Source organism: Lepidothrix coronata, unplaced genomic scaffold (genome assembly GCF_001604755.1).
Source record: "Lepidothrix coronata isolate B3197 unplaced genomic scaffold, Lepidothrix_coronata-1.0 Scaffold202, whole genome shotgun sequence".
NCBI classification, from domain to species: domain Eukaryota; kingdom Metazoa; phylum Chordata; class Aves; order Passeriformes; family Pipridae; genus Lepidothrix; species Lepidothrix coronata.
In genome coordinates, this window is record NW_016690382.1 from 814,639 (window position 1) to 828,300 (window position 13,662).

At 38.6% G+C, this 13,662-nt stretch overlaps 1 protein-coding gene across 1 annotated transcript in view; it reads left to right on the forward strand.

The window, feature by feature from the left end:
* Positions 1-5,777: 5,777 nt before the first annotated feature.
* The window catches only part of ERC2 (ELKS/RAB6-interacting/CAST family member 2), a 436,730-nt gene continuing 428,845 nt past the window's right edge, over positions 5,778-13,662 (forward strand). Inside the window, exon 1 of the mRNA XM_017832458.1 lies at positions 5,778-6,034. The gene's annotated coding sequence lies outside the window, so the exon portion shown is untranslated. The remainder of the gene's footprint in view (positions 6,035-13,662) is intronic.

A 13,662-nucleotide genomic window follows, 5' to 3' on the forward strand; every position in this document is an offset into this window, starting at 1 on the left:
ACATAACCTTCTGAAGTCAGATCCTCAAATGGTTACCAAGTTTTGCTCAAATGTGGGACAAATCCTGATATTTGGTGAAGTCAGGGTAGTAGATAATTGTCACAGAAATACTGATAAAGGGATATTTTCAAACCTATATTTAACCTTTCTTCAATTTTAAAGACCAGCCCATAAATGAAATATTCAGAATGGCTTGTGCCATTAGTTATTCTGTGTCACAGCACTGGCAAGAATCTCTATTACAAAATGGAAATCCAGTGGTTATGAGAACTTTTTGTAAGTAATCCCTACAAAATGGGTCAACAAAAGTCTACTTCAGTGAAGATTCTAGAGTATATTACAACTATCTGGTTACTGAAATGTAGGATTCCTTAATATTTAGCCTCAGGCTAAATATTATTATTATATTTATTATTAATTATATAATATAATAAATATATTATATTTATTATATTATATAATAATAAATATTATTATTTAGCCTCAGGCTGTATATCAAGCAAAAACTACATTGGTAAAGATAGAAATCTAACCTTCTTGTGTTCTCTAGATGGTTTATTTTACAGAGTATAACTACAAACATGAACCACAAAAGCAGGAAAAGTGTTTTTTTCTTAAAGGGAAAGTTATTTTTTATTTTTTTTCTGGGACTTTGTAGTGAAGAATATTTCAAGACTGTGATAACCTGAGCCTTTGTATCATAGATTTTTTTTACTGGGGAACTTGTGGAGTTTTTTTCATGTTTTCATGCAAAAATACCAAGGAGGAATACAAGTATATGTGTAAAAATACCTATAAATCCACCAGCTAAATTATCTAAAGCAAGTTATAAAATAAATCCAATTTAATTCCCCAGAAATGCACACTTTGTGTAATCCTATGAAGTGGACATAAAGTGTTACCCTCTCAAAACAGTAGTTCTATAAATTATCTTCAATGTGTCTATGTAGAGTAACAGATGGAAGATTATCAAGTCTTCTTATTATAAGCATAACAGTTGTGGGAACCTCACACCTTCCATGTAATGTCAGTTATTAGCTAATTAACAGTATTGTGAGCTGGATTGGCCATACATGGTCAGGTGTATTTTACTTCTTGCTATTCTATTGAACACTCAGTTCCTCAACAGAATCCACGAGCACAAAAGCAGGGAAGCATCTGCAGGTTCATTGTCAGTTTTGAAGCAGTCATACAGGGTTACTGGTTTTAATTATTTTCACACTGTTCCTTAATTTATTTGATCTAGTGTGGAGCTATTCATTGTAGAAATTTGATTCCATTTTGGGACTATTCCAGTGGATCGAGTTTCTAGCTCCACCAATCTTAGGTACTTTGGTTCCTGCCCAAGTCCTTTCAGGTGTGACTGTGATTAAGGCAGGAACTCAGCTGTTTAAAATTAGAGGAGACTATGTGGCCAATAAAAGGCTCCCTTACTAAGCAACTACTTTTTAGTTCTGCTGAGAAGAGGTAATGCAGTGGGGGTGAACAGTCCTGCAACCCTAATTTTGTTTGTAGCTACCAACTTCACTGTAGAGGTTGAGATTGTGAGTAGGGAAGGAGATCCCAGTTTCCTGCAACTGCAGAATTGAGAGGAGAACCTGAGTTGCCTTCAGAGGAAGTGCCTCATGTTGACGCTTGTAAGTAAAAGTTTTAGTACCTAGATTTAATTTTCAGGAATAAGGTAGGCGTTGGAAAGCTTAATCCTTACTGAAAAGTCAGTTGGACTTTAGCTCTGACATGTCTAAACTCATTTAGATGCTGGTTAATTTTTTTTAAGGCTTTAGTAGTCAGTGCTCATTTATCAGCAGCTCCAGTCATTTATCAGTCAGTGAGTATATTCACATGTGCAATAGAGGTAGCAATAATGCTTTGTTTTCAGAAAGCAGATTCAACCAGGAAAATAAAGGACTGCTAATAAAATTTTAGTTCTTAAAATATTAAACCTAATTGAAGATGCTTAAGCTTTAGTTTTTTTCTTTCCAGCCATTATCAGTTGGGAAGAACTTTAACTATGAAAGTAACTTTCTGGTTTTATCCCTTATGGGAATCAAGTATTAATAAAGAGCACCAACATCTATCGTGACTTCCTTTTCCAAAGAATAAACACATTCACTAAACCATTTATTTGATGATTATTTATAGAATTCTATCTGGGCAATAGCTTGTAATAGTAAGTTCTGCTGGGCAATTATAATGAACTTTAAAAGTGCTTGTGAATGCAATAAACAGCTAAATTTTACCAAGGGCATTACTGTTGCATCTATTTGCTTTGTGCTGCAACATAGTGTAAAAGGAATTACTAATTCTGTTTCTTGATAATAATCTAATCTAACATTATCTTACATATTTCTGGGTTTAACCATCAAAACAGAGGGAGTGACCTGCACGATCATGTCTTATTTCTGTTTCAGAAGCTCCCATATTTCTAGTAATATTCATGTCTTTGTGTTGTTTCTATTCTTGTTGTATATTTGTGAGTAATTCAGGTTTTCATACAGTAGTATAATACCAGAATTGTCACAATTTTTAGCATTTAGTTTTAGTTAGAAAGTAGACTGTTACATTGTGTTCTTGACTTGGCTTTTGTGATAGAAAAAGAAAGCTGAAGGCAACTCTGCCACTAGGGAAGCACAGAGAAATACATCAGAACAGGTTCAATGAATAAAGATAAAATGCATTTTCCTGGGTTTTTAAGCACACACCTGCAGTTGCTTGCTAGCAATTATGCAGCAGTGACTGAGCTCCATTTCTATTTGTATTCATATTTTTTAAAAAAGTTAAGCACTAAACAGCACACGTCTTCTCTGCTGCTGCTTAAGTGTTGCTACCAAAGGTAAGAAGAGAAGAAAGAGTTGGGAAGGATAAAGGGAGGCACAGGGGCTGAAGACAATAAGTAACATTATATGCCATTTTCAATTATTTATACTTAGAGTAACTAAACAGAGAAGTTATTATAAGTATGTTTTATACTTTTCTGTTTCCAAAATCACTATAGTATAAACCAAGGAAAATAACAGACTTGAAAATATATATTTCATATATACTTTACTTGTTTAGGGCCTAATTTAGGCTCACTGAAATAAAAAAGAATTTAGTCATTAATTCCAGTGGGGTTTTCACAGCTCCTGATGTGAAAGCAGAAAGAAGTATGAATATACTGCATTTTTAAGGTGGAAAACATACAAGAAAGCTTTTCAGAAAACAAATAAACCAAAGTATGCTAGCCAAAAATCTATTTGAAGATAAAAACTGTTGAAAAGTGTAAATCTTAGATATAGCATCAAGTGGCACTTTATAATATAAACACTGGTTTAAGTTTTACAACAGCCTGCTTTCCTCTAACAGTTGGCTGAAAGATATGTTTAGTAGTTAATAAGAACCTCTTACAAAAAAAAAAAACCCAAACCAGGAACAAAGTGGTAGTTTGCTCATGTGATCTGACTCTTTATGCTTAATGGCTCCCACCTGCATCATGGCACCAAGGACAACACAGATGGTCCTGTGGTTAGACTGAAATGAGAACTTTCGTCATCTACAGAGAAGTCAGCCTTAAATACCTACTGTTGTTATTATCCTACCCTTTGGATTCCAGCATTCTCTTGAATGTAAGGAATGAATATTTTTGAAGGGCTTGGATTATGTGACCCTGAGGTTCTTTGCATGGGTGTTGTTTCTTCTAATACAATAAGTAGATTAGCTGTAAAATTCTGATCACTTTTTTCCTCTTCACTTGAGCTGCACATTTTCCTCACAACTCTTTTTGAGTACAATTCAGCAAAATATTTTTTCCCCACGAAGCTCTGCACCAAATGGTCTTGTCCATAGTGGGTATATTCTGTTCTTTGGCACTAGTAACTCTGACAGTCCCCCTGCAGATGGTCTGCTGCTCCAAGATGGTCCATGATTAATTCTGCTATAAAGTTTATTGAATGATAGCAAGCTTAATTCATTGCAATATTATTGCGGCCTTATGGTAACTCTCTGCTGTCTTCCCACAGTGATTATTTCTTGGAAAGAGGATTCTTAGGCTACTGGTCTTCTGTCAGAGTGCTCCTGGCTTTTGCCAGCTCTCACAAGGCCCTTAATCTTTGCCAGTGAATGAGTCACAAAACAGAAAAAGCAGAACCTGATGTTCCTTGTCTTTTCACATAGACAGGGATGGTGTGACATGTTTTTTAGAAAACTGTCAGCAACTGACACCACTTAGAACAAAAGTCCTGTCATCATTAACAGTACTGAGATAGAACTGGATGTAGCAATATTGAGACAGGTCTGTAAGATATTCTCATTGCACACTAAATCCAAATTAAGCACCAAACTTCTGAAAATGGACACTTCTTGTGCTTTGAAGCATTCAGTGTAGTGACCCATATTTTATAGTGTTTATCCATTTCCTTAAGATGCAGTCTTGCTAGCTCTTCAAGAATACTCTTGTATTTGCTTTTCAGCTCAAGTGAAATTATTTGTACACAAAACCATTCCCTTCTTGTCAAATTCTCCAGGAACAGATTTTCTCTGTCCGTATTTTTCATGGTTTTGTAACTGTTTTAACAGAAATGTCTTCAAGTAAATATGCAGATTTAAAAGCAACTGAAGTTTGCATTTTAATCATGGTTTATCCCATTACTTTGGACTTGGAAAATAAGTGTTTGCCCTCTATTGCAATTATAGCTGAGGTAGATACTGTAAAAGTGTGTCCCTTTCTTGGGGAAACATAGAAAACCCAAACTTGCTATACTTCTGCTTTGAATGGCATTCTAGCATCTCTGAATATATATTCATGACAGCCAACTCTTTCAACTGGCTTTGGATAATTCAAATACAGCAATGAAGGGATTATGTTAATTTTAATCGTGATTGGTTGAAATCAATTTGATTTGACAGAGTTTTTAGTAGTAATTCTGTGAAAGTTGTTCTTATCAATAATATTTAATAGTGGCATTTATAGGTGCATATGTGGGCAAGATGGAAATAAAATACAGATTACAGCAAAACAACTAGAGATCTCAAGTGCTTCCTAAAATCATTATTATGGCAATGAGAGTAAGAAGAGGTAGATAAAATAGATTTTTGAAATTCTGTGTAGGGGAAGGTGTGAAGGTGCATTGAAGCTAAAGACTGTGATCACTTATAATTGTATACAGAGAAATTAAATTTAAAAAATGAGGGGAAAAATAGAATAGGAACAAAACCTCAGTTCTTAGGATGAGAAGCCTGTGATGTTTTATAGAATCTTCTCTCCCTCCCCTTAATACAAAAGAAATAAAATCTCAGGAACAATTGATAATGCAGTTTTCTGATGGAAAAGGCTCTCCAGCTTTGCATGGCTTTTTATTCCCCCCCCGCATACTGTTTTTTAAAAAATACAAATAAATATGTATGTCATTTTCATTTCTTTTACACTTAAGTCAAAACAGAGATTTAGCTTTCTTTTTTTCTTCTGTGTATTCATGTACATACGGTAATGGATTTTTAGACATCATGTTCTTAAGCACCTGACTTCGAACATTTCTGGCCTTCAGGGAACGGGGACAAGAAAGCAAATTTGCCTCTGCAGTTTTGCGCAGACATAGGTGTATTTTTAGGCTATTTCACAATGAGTAACACACTTCCAGACGTTTGCTGGGTGGGGACTGGAACCCACGGGTTCGCAATGAATGGACAGAGACAAATGCTCTGAGAAATCACGGGCTGGCAGTGCGTGTGCTGCTGCCGCTGCTGCCCCCGGCGGCAGGACGAGCCGGTGGAGCCCCAGCTCCTCGGGAATGCTGGGAATGTTGAGTCAGGGACTGGCAACCCAGACAGCCAGGATCGCAGCTGACTGAGGGAGACTCGCTGAGGGACAGAAAGACGAGGGACAGGAGCGCACAAGCCTCCCCCGACTGCAGCAGGTTCCCCCTTTTCCTCCCCTCGGAGGTGCTCGGTGGCTCCGGCTCTCCCTGCTGCCTCCTTCCTCCGCGCAGTGGGATGTCAGCTAAACGTGATGTTGTAAAATCCATGTGAGGACGAAAAGACAGATGCAATGATTTGAAAGGTGAGAAGCTTAAGCAAGAATATGGCTGTAATACATGACTGTAAATTATTTGTGATTAAGGAAATTGCTGTATATTGCTTTTTACAACTACCTGGTAGCTGATTCTGGAAATGAATTTGCAGAAAAGGCTTTTTATATTGCTTTAGAAATACATTGTAATAAATGGGACCAAGTGCACATCTTATTCTGGTAACAGAGTGCCTCTCCCTACAGAATCGTCAACCAGAAATCTCTCTTGCAATTTCTATTAAAAGCAGCCATAGGAGTCTCTTTTTCTTTTTTATTTTTTTTTGGTGCCCAGTGTTTAAAAATATTATTGTTGTTGTTAAAGTTTTCTAGAATAGAACCGATGAGCTTTGTAAATTTTTAGCTTTATACCTAAATACTGGATAATGTTTGGTGTTTTAAAAACCATGTCAGGAAAAAGGTGAGAGATTTCTGTTCCCTTCCAGTGGCTGGCAAATGGAAAGAGAAACTAACAGAATATTATTTTTCAGTTATATAATTAATGAATACTTACCAAGGTCCCTCATTTATGGTGCTGTGTGGTTTAATTTTTTTTTTTTAAAAAGATCATTTTAGGCTGGACAAGAGTGATGGATATGATGCATATGATAAAATCCACGCATATATTCATCAAGGATACATACATATTTTTTTCTGGGAGCACTAGAGTAGTAACGTGATGGAGAAGGATTTCTTTTTTTTTTTTTTATTAGTGTATGATTGATTTCTAGGCGGCTACCTGCTAAACCTTGTGATGGATGGATGGGAATGTACTCCCTTAGCGGCGAATTGCTGTTTCCCTGTTGATGGACACGCCAGCCGACCACTGGCATTGGCAGATATGTGCTCGTTGCACATAAGCACGGCCAATAAGTGCAGCCAAGAGGAGGGCAAATCCTACTTGCCAGGGTTAGTTTTCTGGTTGGCTTTTTAAACCAGCGGTTTCACTTGACTATTTGTTTGGCATTTGTTTTTCTGTCCGATTCCCGTGCCCGCATCCCCCGGGTGCGTGTCCAGGGCGGCCGCTCCGTACGCGGCCCCTTCCCGGAGCCGCACCGGGCGCAGGCCCTGCTCGGCTCCCCCTCCTCCGGAGGGCGGGGAAGGGAGGGAGGTCCCCCCTCCATCCAGTCGCTTCTCCCCTGGCACTCCCTTTCCCTGTGGCCAAGTCGAGGACCGAGCAGATCCCCCGTCTCGCCCTGCCCTGAGGGGAGATGCTGAGGAGATGCGCTACCGCCCTTCTCCCGCCTCAGGGAATCGCGGAGCTCCGCGGCGTGGATTCAGGGCCCTTTTCCAGCCGCGGGGGCACTGGGGACCTGGGACCCTCCTCCCATCCTCGCTGCTCGCCAGCGAGAGGGGAGAAAGCCCGACCACCTTCCCGGCCCAGCTCCCCCGCAGGCGGCTGTGTCACCGCAGCGCGTCCCTACCGGGAGCTCTAAAGCAATCCCGCTGCCAGGGGGACTTCCTTGGATCCTCCCCACTGCTGTCTCCAGCTCCGCCGGTGCCGACCCTCGCGGCCCCGCCCTGCCCTGCCCTGCCCGGCCCCGCTCCCTTGGCCACGGGCGGGCGGGGATGGCGAGCGCTCCTGCAGCGCAGGGGAGGAAAACACCAGCGACAGAAACACTGCCGGCAAAGCAAGCCAGGGCTCTCGCAGCCCCAGTCCTACCACGGGCTCATCTGCTTGAGCAGGGTGTTTCCCCGTCTCTTCCTTTCCCTGAATACGAGGAGGAAAAGGTCCCTTTTTAGGGCCTGTCTTTACACACGGAGTGTGTGTAATGGTAAATTATTCCAGTTCCCTTAAGGAATATGTTTCTGAGGGAAAAGCTCTGTTACAGTTTCTTGATAGAAGAAACTTAGAGAAACTTGGCTTCGTGAGTGACTGTGTTAAGGGCCGTGTGTGAAAGGAACTCCAGATTTCAGTGGTTTAAAGGAAAATAATTCCATTACTGTTACTTTTGTTTGAAAGTTCTGTATAAATACAGCTTTCAAAGGCGTCGAGGTGAGTTAGCATTTTCACTTTTCCTACAGAAATCTAGGGGAAGGAGAGGCTTTCTGTCCTGTGAGTGAAGGGAACATAATTTCTTCCTCCAAAGAATCTTAGTCCCTCCAGATAAATTTAGGTCCCTCCGATTTATGGCTGCCCAGCTCAGGTTGAAACGAGATGTTTAAACTATGGAGGAACCCTGTGCATAGGTCTTACAAGCACACCTAGGGCTGGGTAGACCTTGCAGTTAAGAATTGAGAAATATCTTATTTTGTGTTTGAGTGACTTACTGTACTCATTATCCTTTTTCTTGTGGTCTGGCTGCATTTGGAAGAGACCCATCTTGCACCTCTCTTATTTCTCTTATTAAACTCCCCCGACCCACTGGTAGTCAAATTCTGATGGATGATAGTGTAAGATAGAATTGCCTTTGCCAGTTCCCCCTCCTGTTCCTTGACTGCTCTGAAGGCTGTAGCAAGGTGTGGGCCATATTCTTAGCAGCCAAATATGAAGTGAACACATTCAACCATCTTAGAATGTCAAATATGTGTGATATTTAGAGAGTTGGCTATTCAGCATGTGTGTTTTTGTGAAAAATGCTCAAGGTGATTTTTTTATTTTTTTTGCCTTGGAAAGATGATTCCTGCAGACCTTTGAAGGATGACTAACAAAAAAGAGTGGGTTTTTCACCCCTCAAAGAGAGTGAGGCAATCAGCCTGTGTATCATTTCCAAAGACAACATATGCTCTCCCACCTGTATCTCTTCTGGTGCTTATTATATTTTTATCTGCTATGATGCATTTGTTACCCTCCCTGTTTAATTTAGTTTGTAATGTCTAGGAGATAGATTGTTAGTCAGATCCACCCAGAAATATTACTGTGATACTAATTTTAATTTTTTTGTAATTTTTATAATATGACTGCTCTTTTATCTGTGAGATTGTTCAGTTTAGGATTGCTTTAAAATATTTTTGTGATTTCAGTTTCACTTTTTGAGTGATCATATGCACTCAGCAATGATGAGTTTGCCTCAACTTATTTTGCAACACTAATGCTAGTTTATATTTTCTATAAAGTCTTGGAAAAAGGGTAAGAGTTACTTTTAAAGCAAAATGATTTTACAATTTCTTTTTAAGGGTCATAGTTGGTCAGGGGAAAATAGCACTGCTTCTTCTGAGTGATACTTTCACATTATGAAAATGCAAAGTCATTAGCAAAAGCATCAGTTAAATATTTTTCTGGAGCATTTTGTTTTTAATTACTCACTTTTAAAAAATGTAATGCATTTTATAAAGAAACAGTCTTTTGCAATCTTTTGAAATCAAGTGAGATGGATTTTATGTTGGTTTGTTATTGCTTGTATGCGAGATGTGGAAAAAAACCCAACTACTTCCTTATTTCTTTTGAAAATGGCTGTGGACTACTTCTGGAGGTCCAAGAAAGAAAGTTTATAAGTGTGGATATCCAGTGAATGTTTGTATAAGAAAATGTAAATGTCTGATGAATTAACATTGCTGGTGTAGTATTTGTGTTGTTGCTTTCTTGGCTGTTGATCTCAGAGAGTTTTATGACTCATTAGTGATAGAGGTTTTTCCATGCCCGACTTAAGAATGTCTGAAATACCCAGGTTTTGTTTTGGAGTAATTGCAACAATTAGGAACACCAACCTCATCTCCTTTCAGAGACAGTTTGTCAGGTGCTGAGCTCTGTCAAAAGAGGGAACAGTAGCAAAGATGTTTTAACATTTCTCTGGATAAGGCTCTATTACTGTCACACCTTTTTTTATTCACAGAAATGTGGAATTCCTGCATGGTATTAGAAATGTAGACTTTGCCGTGGACAGTTGACACGTTTGGAAAGTTGTGTATCACTACAATCCCTTTACTTTGTAATGAGAGTGAGGGAGAATGGTAGTGTCAGAATTTCTGTGCTTTTAGGAAAGCAGAAGGAATGTGTCTAAAGATTTGAGGTATACATCAGAGTTTCAAGTTGTGATTGGATGTGTGGGAGTCTTTGACATTTGGGATGTTTAGCAAAGCCGAAGCTTTTCTGTGAAGTTTTAAGATTAGGTTCCTGAAAGGGGTTACCTGCTCTCTAGGCTGTCTTTTCTAGACTATCTTAGAAACTCATTCTAAGACAATCTTGCAGATTGGAAATGCTTTGGGCTAGTTAACCTGTGGCTTCTTTCTTGACCAATGTACTTTTTATTTAGTTCAAATGCCCCATTTTCAGCAAATACTCTTTGAATTTTTTTAAGTGTCTCACTGCTTGTCCTGCTCATTATCCTGTCCCCCTGACTGAAGCCACACTACAGATGTAGAATCTAGCAGCCAAATTCTATAGAAATCAAAAATTTTGAGTTATATTTTAGAATTAAATCACTTTAAAAATATCTTAAATTTTGTGGGAAATGCCATGGGACAATGAAAGGAGTAAGGAGGCTGGTGAGATTGGTGTACATATAAATACATATTGTATAGGTATGTGTGAAAATTATGTGCTGTAATTTCTGGGATAACTGCAGAGCTGAGATGGGAAGTCACAAAAGAAAGCATTGTCTATAATGATTGCTTAGCTGGATATAATGTGCAATTTGTTTTGAAGGAAGTGAAAGAAATGTAACAAAATTCTCTGCCATTTCTGAATTTAGTCCAACAGATCACGTTGCACAGAGCATTGGTAATATGTGGGACAGTTTCCCTCCAAGTAAGTAGCTTGGATCACTTGGGATGAATGCTGACTTATTCCCATTCCTAATGGAGGTTTACTGTGTCCATACTTTTGGTTACCCCATTTGGCATCCACTTGGGTTGTCCCATTGCAAAACATAACAAATTGAATGGACCTGGAGACCACAGTGCTTGAATTCTCAGGAACTGATATTTCTGTATTGAATGTGAGTTGAATCCTGTTGGATATTGTTCTGATGCTTCTTCAGTTTTCACTGTTGTTATCTAAGCACTTTTCATGGTCAGTAAAATTAATTTGCTGGTAATCTGCTAAGATATATATTTCATTATCTCTGGTATGTGCAATGTCTGAATCATTTAATTACTTTATAAAAAGGCACAGGCCTGTTATTTCTGTCACAGTGTGGACTTTGACTTAAGCAGTTTTCTGTAGTGTACTCGTTTCCTCAGAATATATTGTCGTTTAAATACAGTTCTTACGGTTTTGGTCTTCGTACAGTTCTGATTAGTGGACATATGACACGGTAAAACACAGTTCTTTTTGTTGATCTCTGTCAAGTAATAGAGCAAGAAATGGGTACTCTCAGGGGCTTCTCTGGAAGACAGTTTGCTGTGTAAAGCATGTTTATTTTTGATGGCTAAGTATTGGCAGTCATGATGTGCTTCGGTTTTCATTTATAGACCTCATTTGAAATCTGCTCAGACAATTTGTTTTTCCTTAAGGAAAGTAGTTACAATAACATCTGTCATCAACATCAAATGTTCGTGTCAGATGCCTGTGAGGACTTATAAATTGCACTTGTGCATTGGTGTGGTTGTGCTTTGCTAAGATGGGTTCAGTGTCAGCACAAAGCTGGAAGGTTGGGCTGTTATGACGTTGTTAATAGCCAACAACCAAGTGGTTGGGGAACTCTTCAACATTTTGTGTGAATAAATAAATAAATAAAAGGGTAATTCCTGAAGTGCAGTGCCTTCTAATGGTTCCTGGGTGCTGATAATATGATGAATTGAGGGCTAATCTGCTAAATCACTTGGATCAGTTACAGAGCCTGTAAGTTCCTTGGAGAACTTTGATCTAATGTGGCTGAAGCACAGCCAGATTCTTTCTCTGGCATGATACTGAAGCATGTGCATCCTCAGATCCTAGTGAAGGCTTCAAAGCATGCTGGATGCACAAATATATACTTTTTGTTTTACAGTTCGAGTATGCATATTACTGCTCTTGAATGAAATAAATGTAGGATGCACAGTGGATGTTTATGCTTGCTGAATATCCCAATGTTAAGTATTCTAAGAAACTGCTGGGGGCTATGCAGGTAGTCTTAATGCTGGATTCTATTACTATCCTGTTGCTTTCTTGTAAGAATGGAAGCTTTGTAGAGAAAAAGAAAAAATATTGCTTTATCCTGCAAATATGTAAGCCTGTGTTTAATAACATTCATGTGAGTAGCCTTAGTGAATTCAATTGAAAATACTCCACTGTGTGGGAGTATGGCTGATCATTTCCAAGATAGGCTTAAGAGCTTTAAATGCATCTTAAAATGAAAAGTATGACATTAATGTAAAAGGCAGAATATTTTTAAACATACTTAATGTGAAAATAGACAAATTTACAGGGCTAAGTATAAATTCAGTCAATATCCTTTCACGTTATTTTCAGTTCTGAAGGTTTTTTTCTGAAACAAATAATTGCAGTATTTAATGTGCATTTGTTTAGGTCTGTGTTATCAGGTGAACAGTTTTGTGTTTCGAAGACTGTTGGTAGAAATGCTGTCAATGTAGATGAACAATGGAAAGAACAAGACTGGGCTTCCAGTTTTTTCTAGAAGACTTTTGGGTTTTCTTAACTTATGCTTATTTTTAAGATCTAATGTCTCAAAGATAATTCAGTCTATAAAAAAGACAGTGTTTCTGTAAACTGTTAAATAGTCATTCAAGTTAGGTAAATGTTGGCAAAAGCAAAGCATAATGGTGCTACTTGTTAGGCATAATTTTAAGTAATCCTGAAGAGTGTTGTATACTTTTATATTTTGATATTTTTTCTCAAAGGAGACTATTTCAGTAAAAATTTAAGACGTGGGGTTTTTTGCTTGTTTGTTTTTGTTGTTGTTCTTCAGTAGTCATTAAATGGAAAGTACTGTTTGTCTGGCTAGCTATGTGCCTTAGAATAATCCTCCACGAAATACAGGAGTTTGTAAATGCAGGCTTGCACTGATAAATGAGATTTCTTATCGAGGAAGAAATAAAGAGGGAAGTGATTAACAACTGCAGGATGGAAGGCACAATGAGTACTGACTAGGAGACAGAATTTAGCACACGAACGACACCTGCATGCTTGCAAGAACTAAAATGTTAGGAAGCCTTTCTCTGGGAAAACAAAAGCTTGCCAAGCCTTTAGCAATATCTCTGTACCCTGAGAAGGTCATTACGGTGCAGGGAAGTTGAGAAAACTAATAAAACTGAAGAGGTGCAAGCAGTGGTTTGGAATGTACTTGTTTCTATCCCTTATTGCTTGTGATTCACACCATCCGCCCTCCCACCCACCAATAAAAAAATAGGATCTCGAAGTTGCAGAGAGCAGATGGCCAACAAAACAATGACACAGTGAGCGTGGGACTGGGAACTTCGGTCACGTAAAACTGAGGGGTTTTACCCTGCAGCTCTGAAACGCGATACCACTGCTAATGCCGGTGTTTAAGACTTGAAAGAAAGGATGATGCTAAACATCCCTTCTTCTGTTGAGTGACCATTAAACCAGAATGAACTCGGAGAGTGAGATACGCTCTGCACTGGAAGGCAATTTGTTGTGCAGGCTGTACTTGATTGTATTTGCCCAGATTTGGCAGATAGGATACCCTATAGCTTTTTCCTAAACGGTGTGTTCTCTGGCAAAACAATTAAAATTAGATGTGATGATTCTGCCATTACTTGGCTATAGAAGCCTTTTTTTC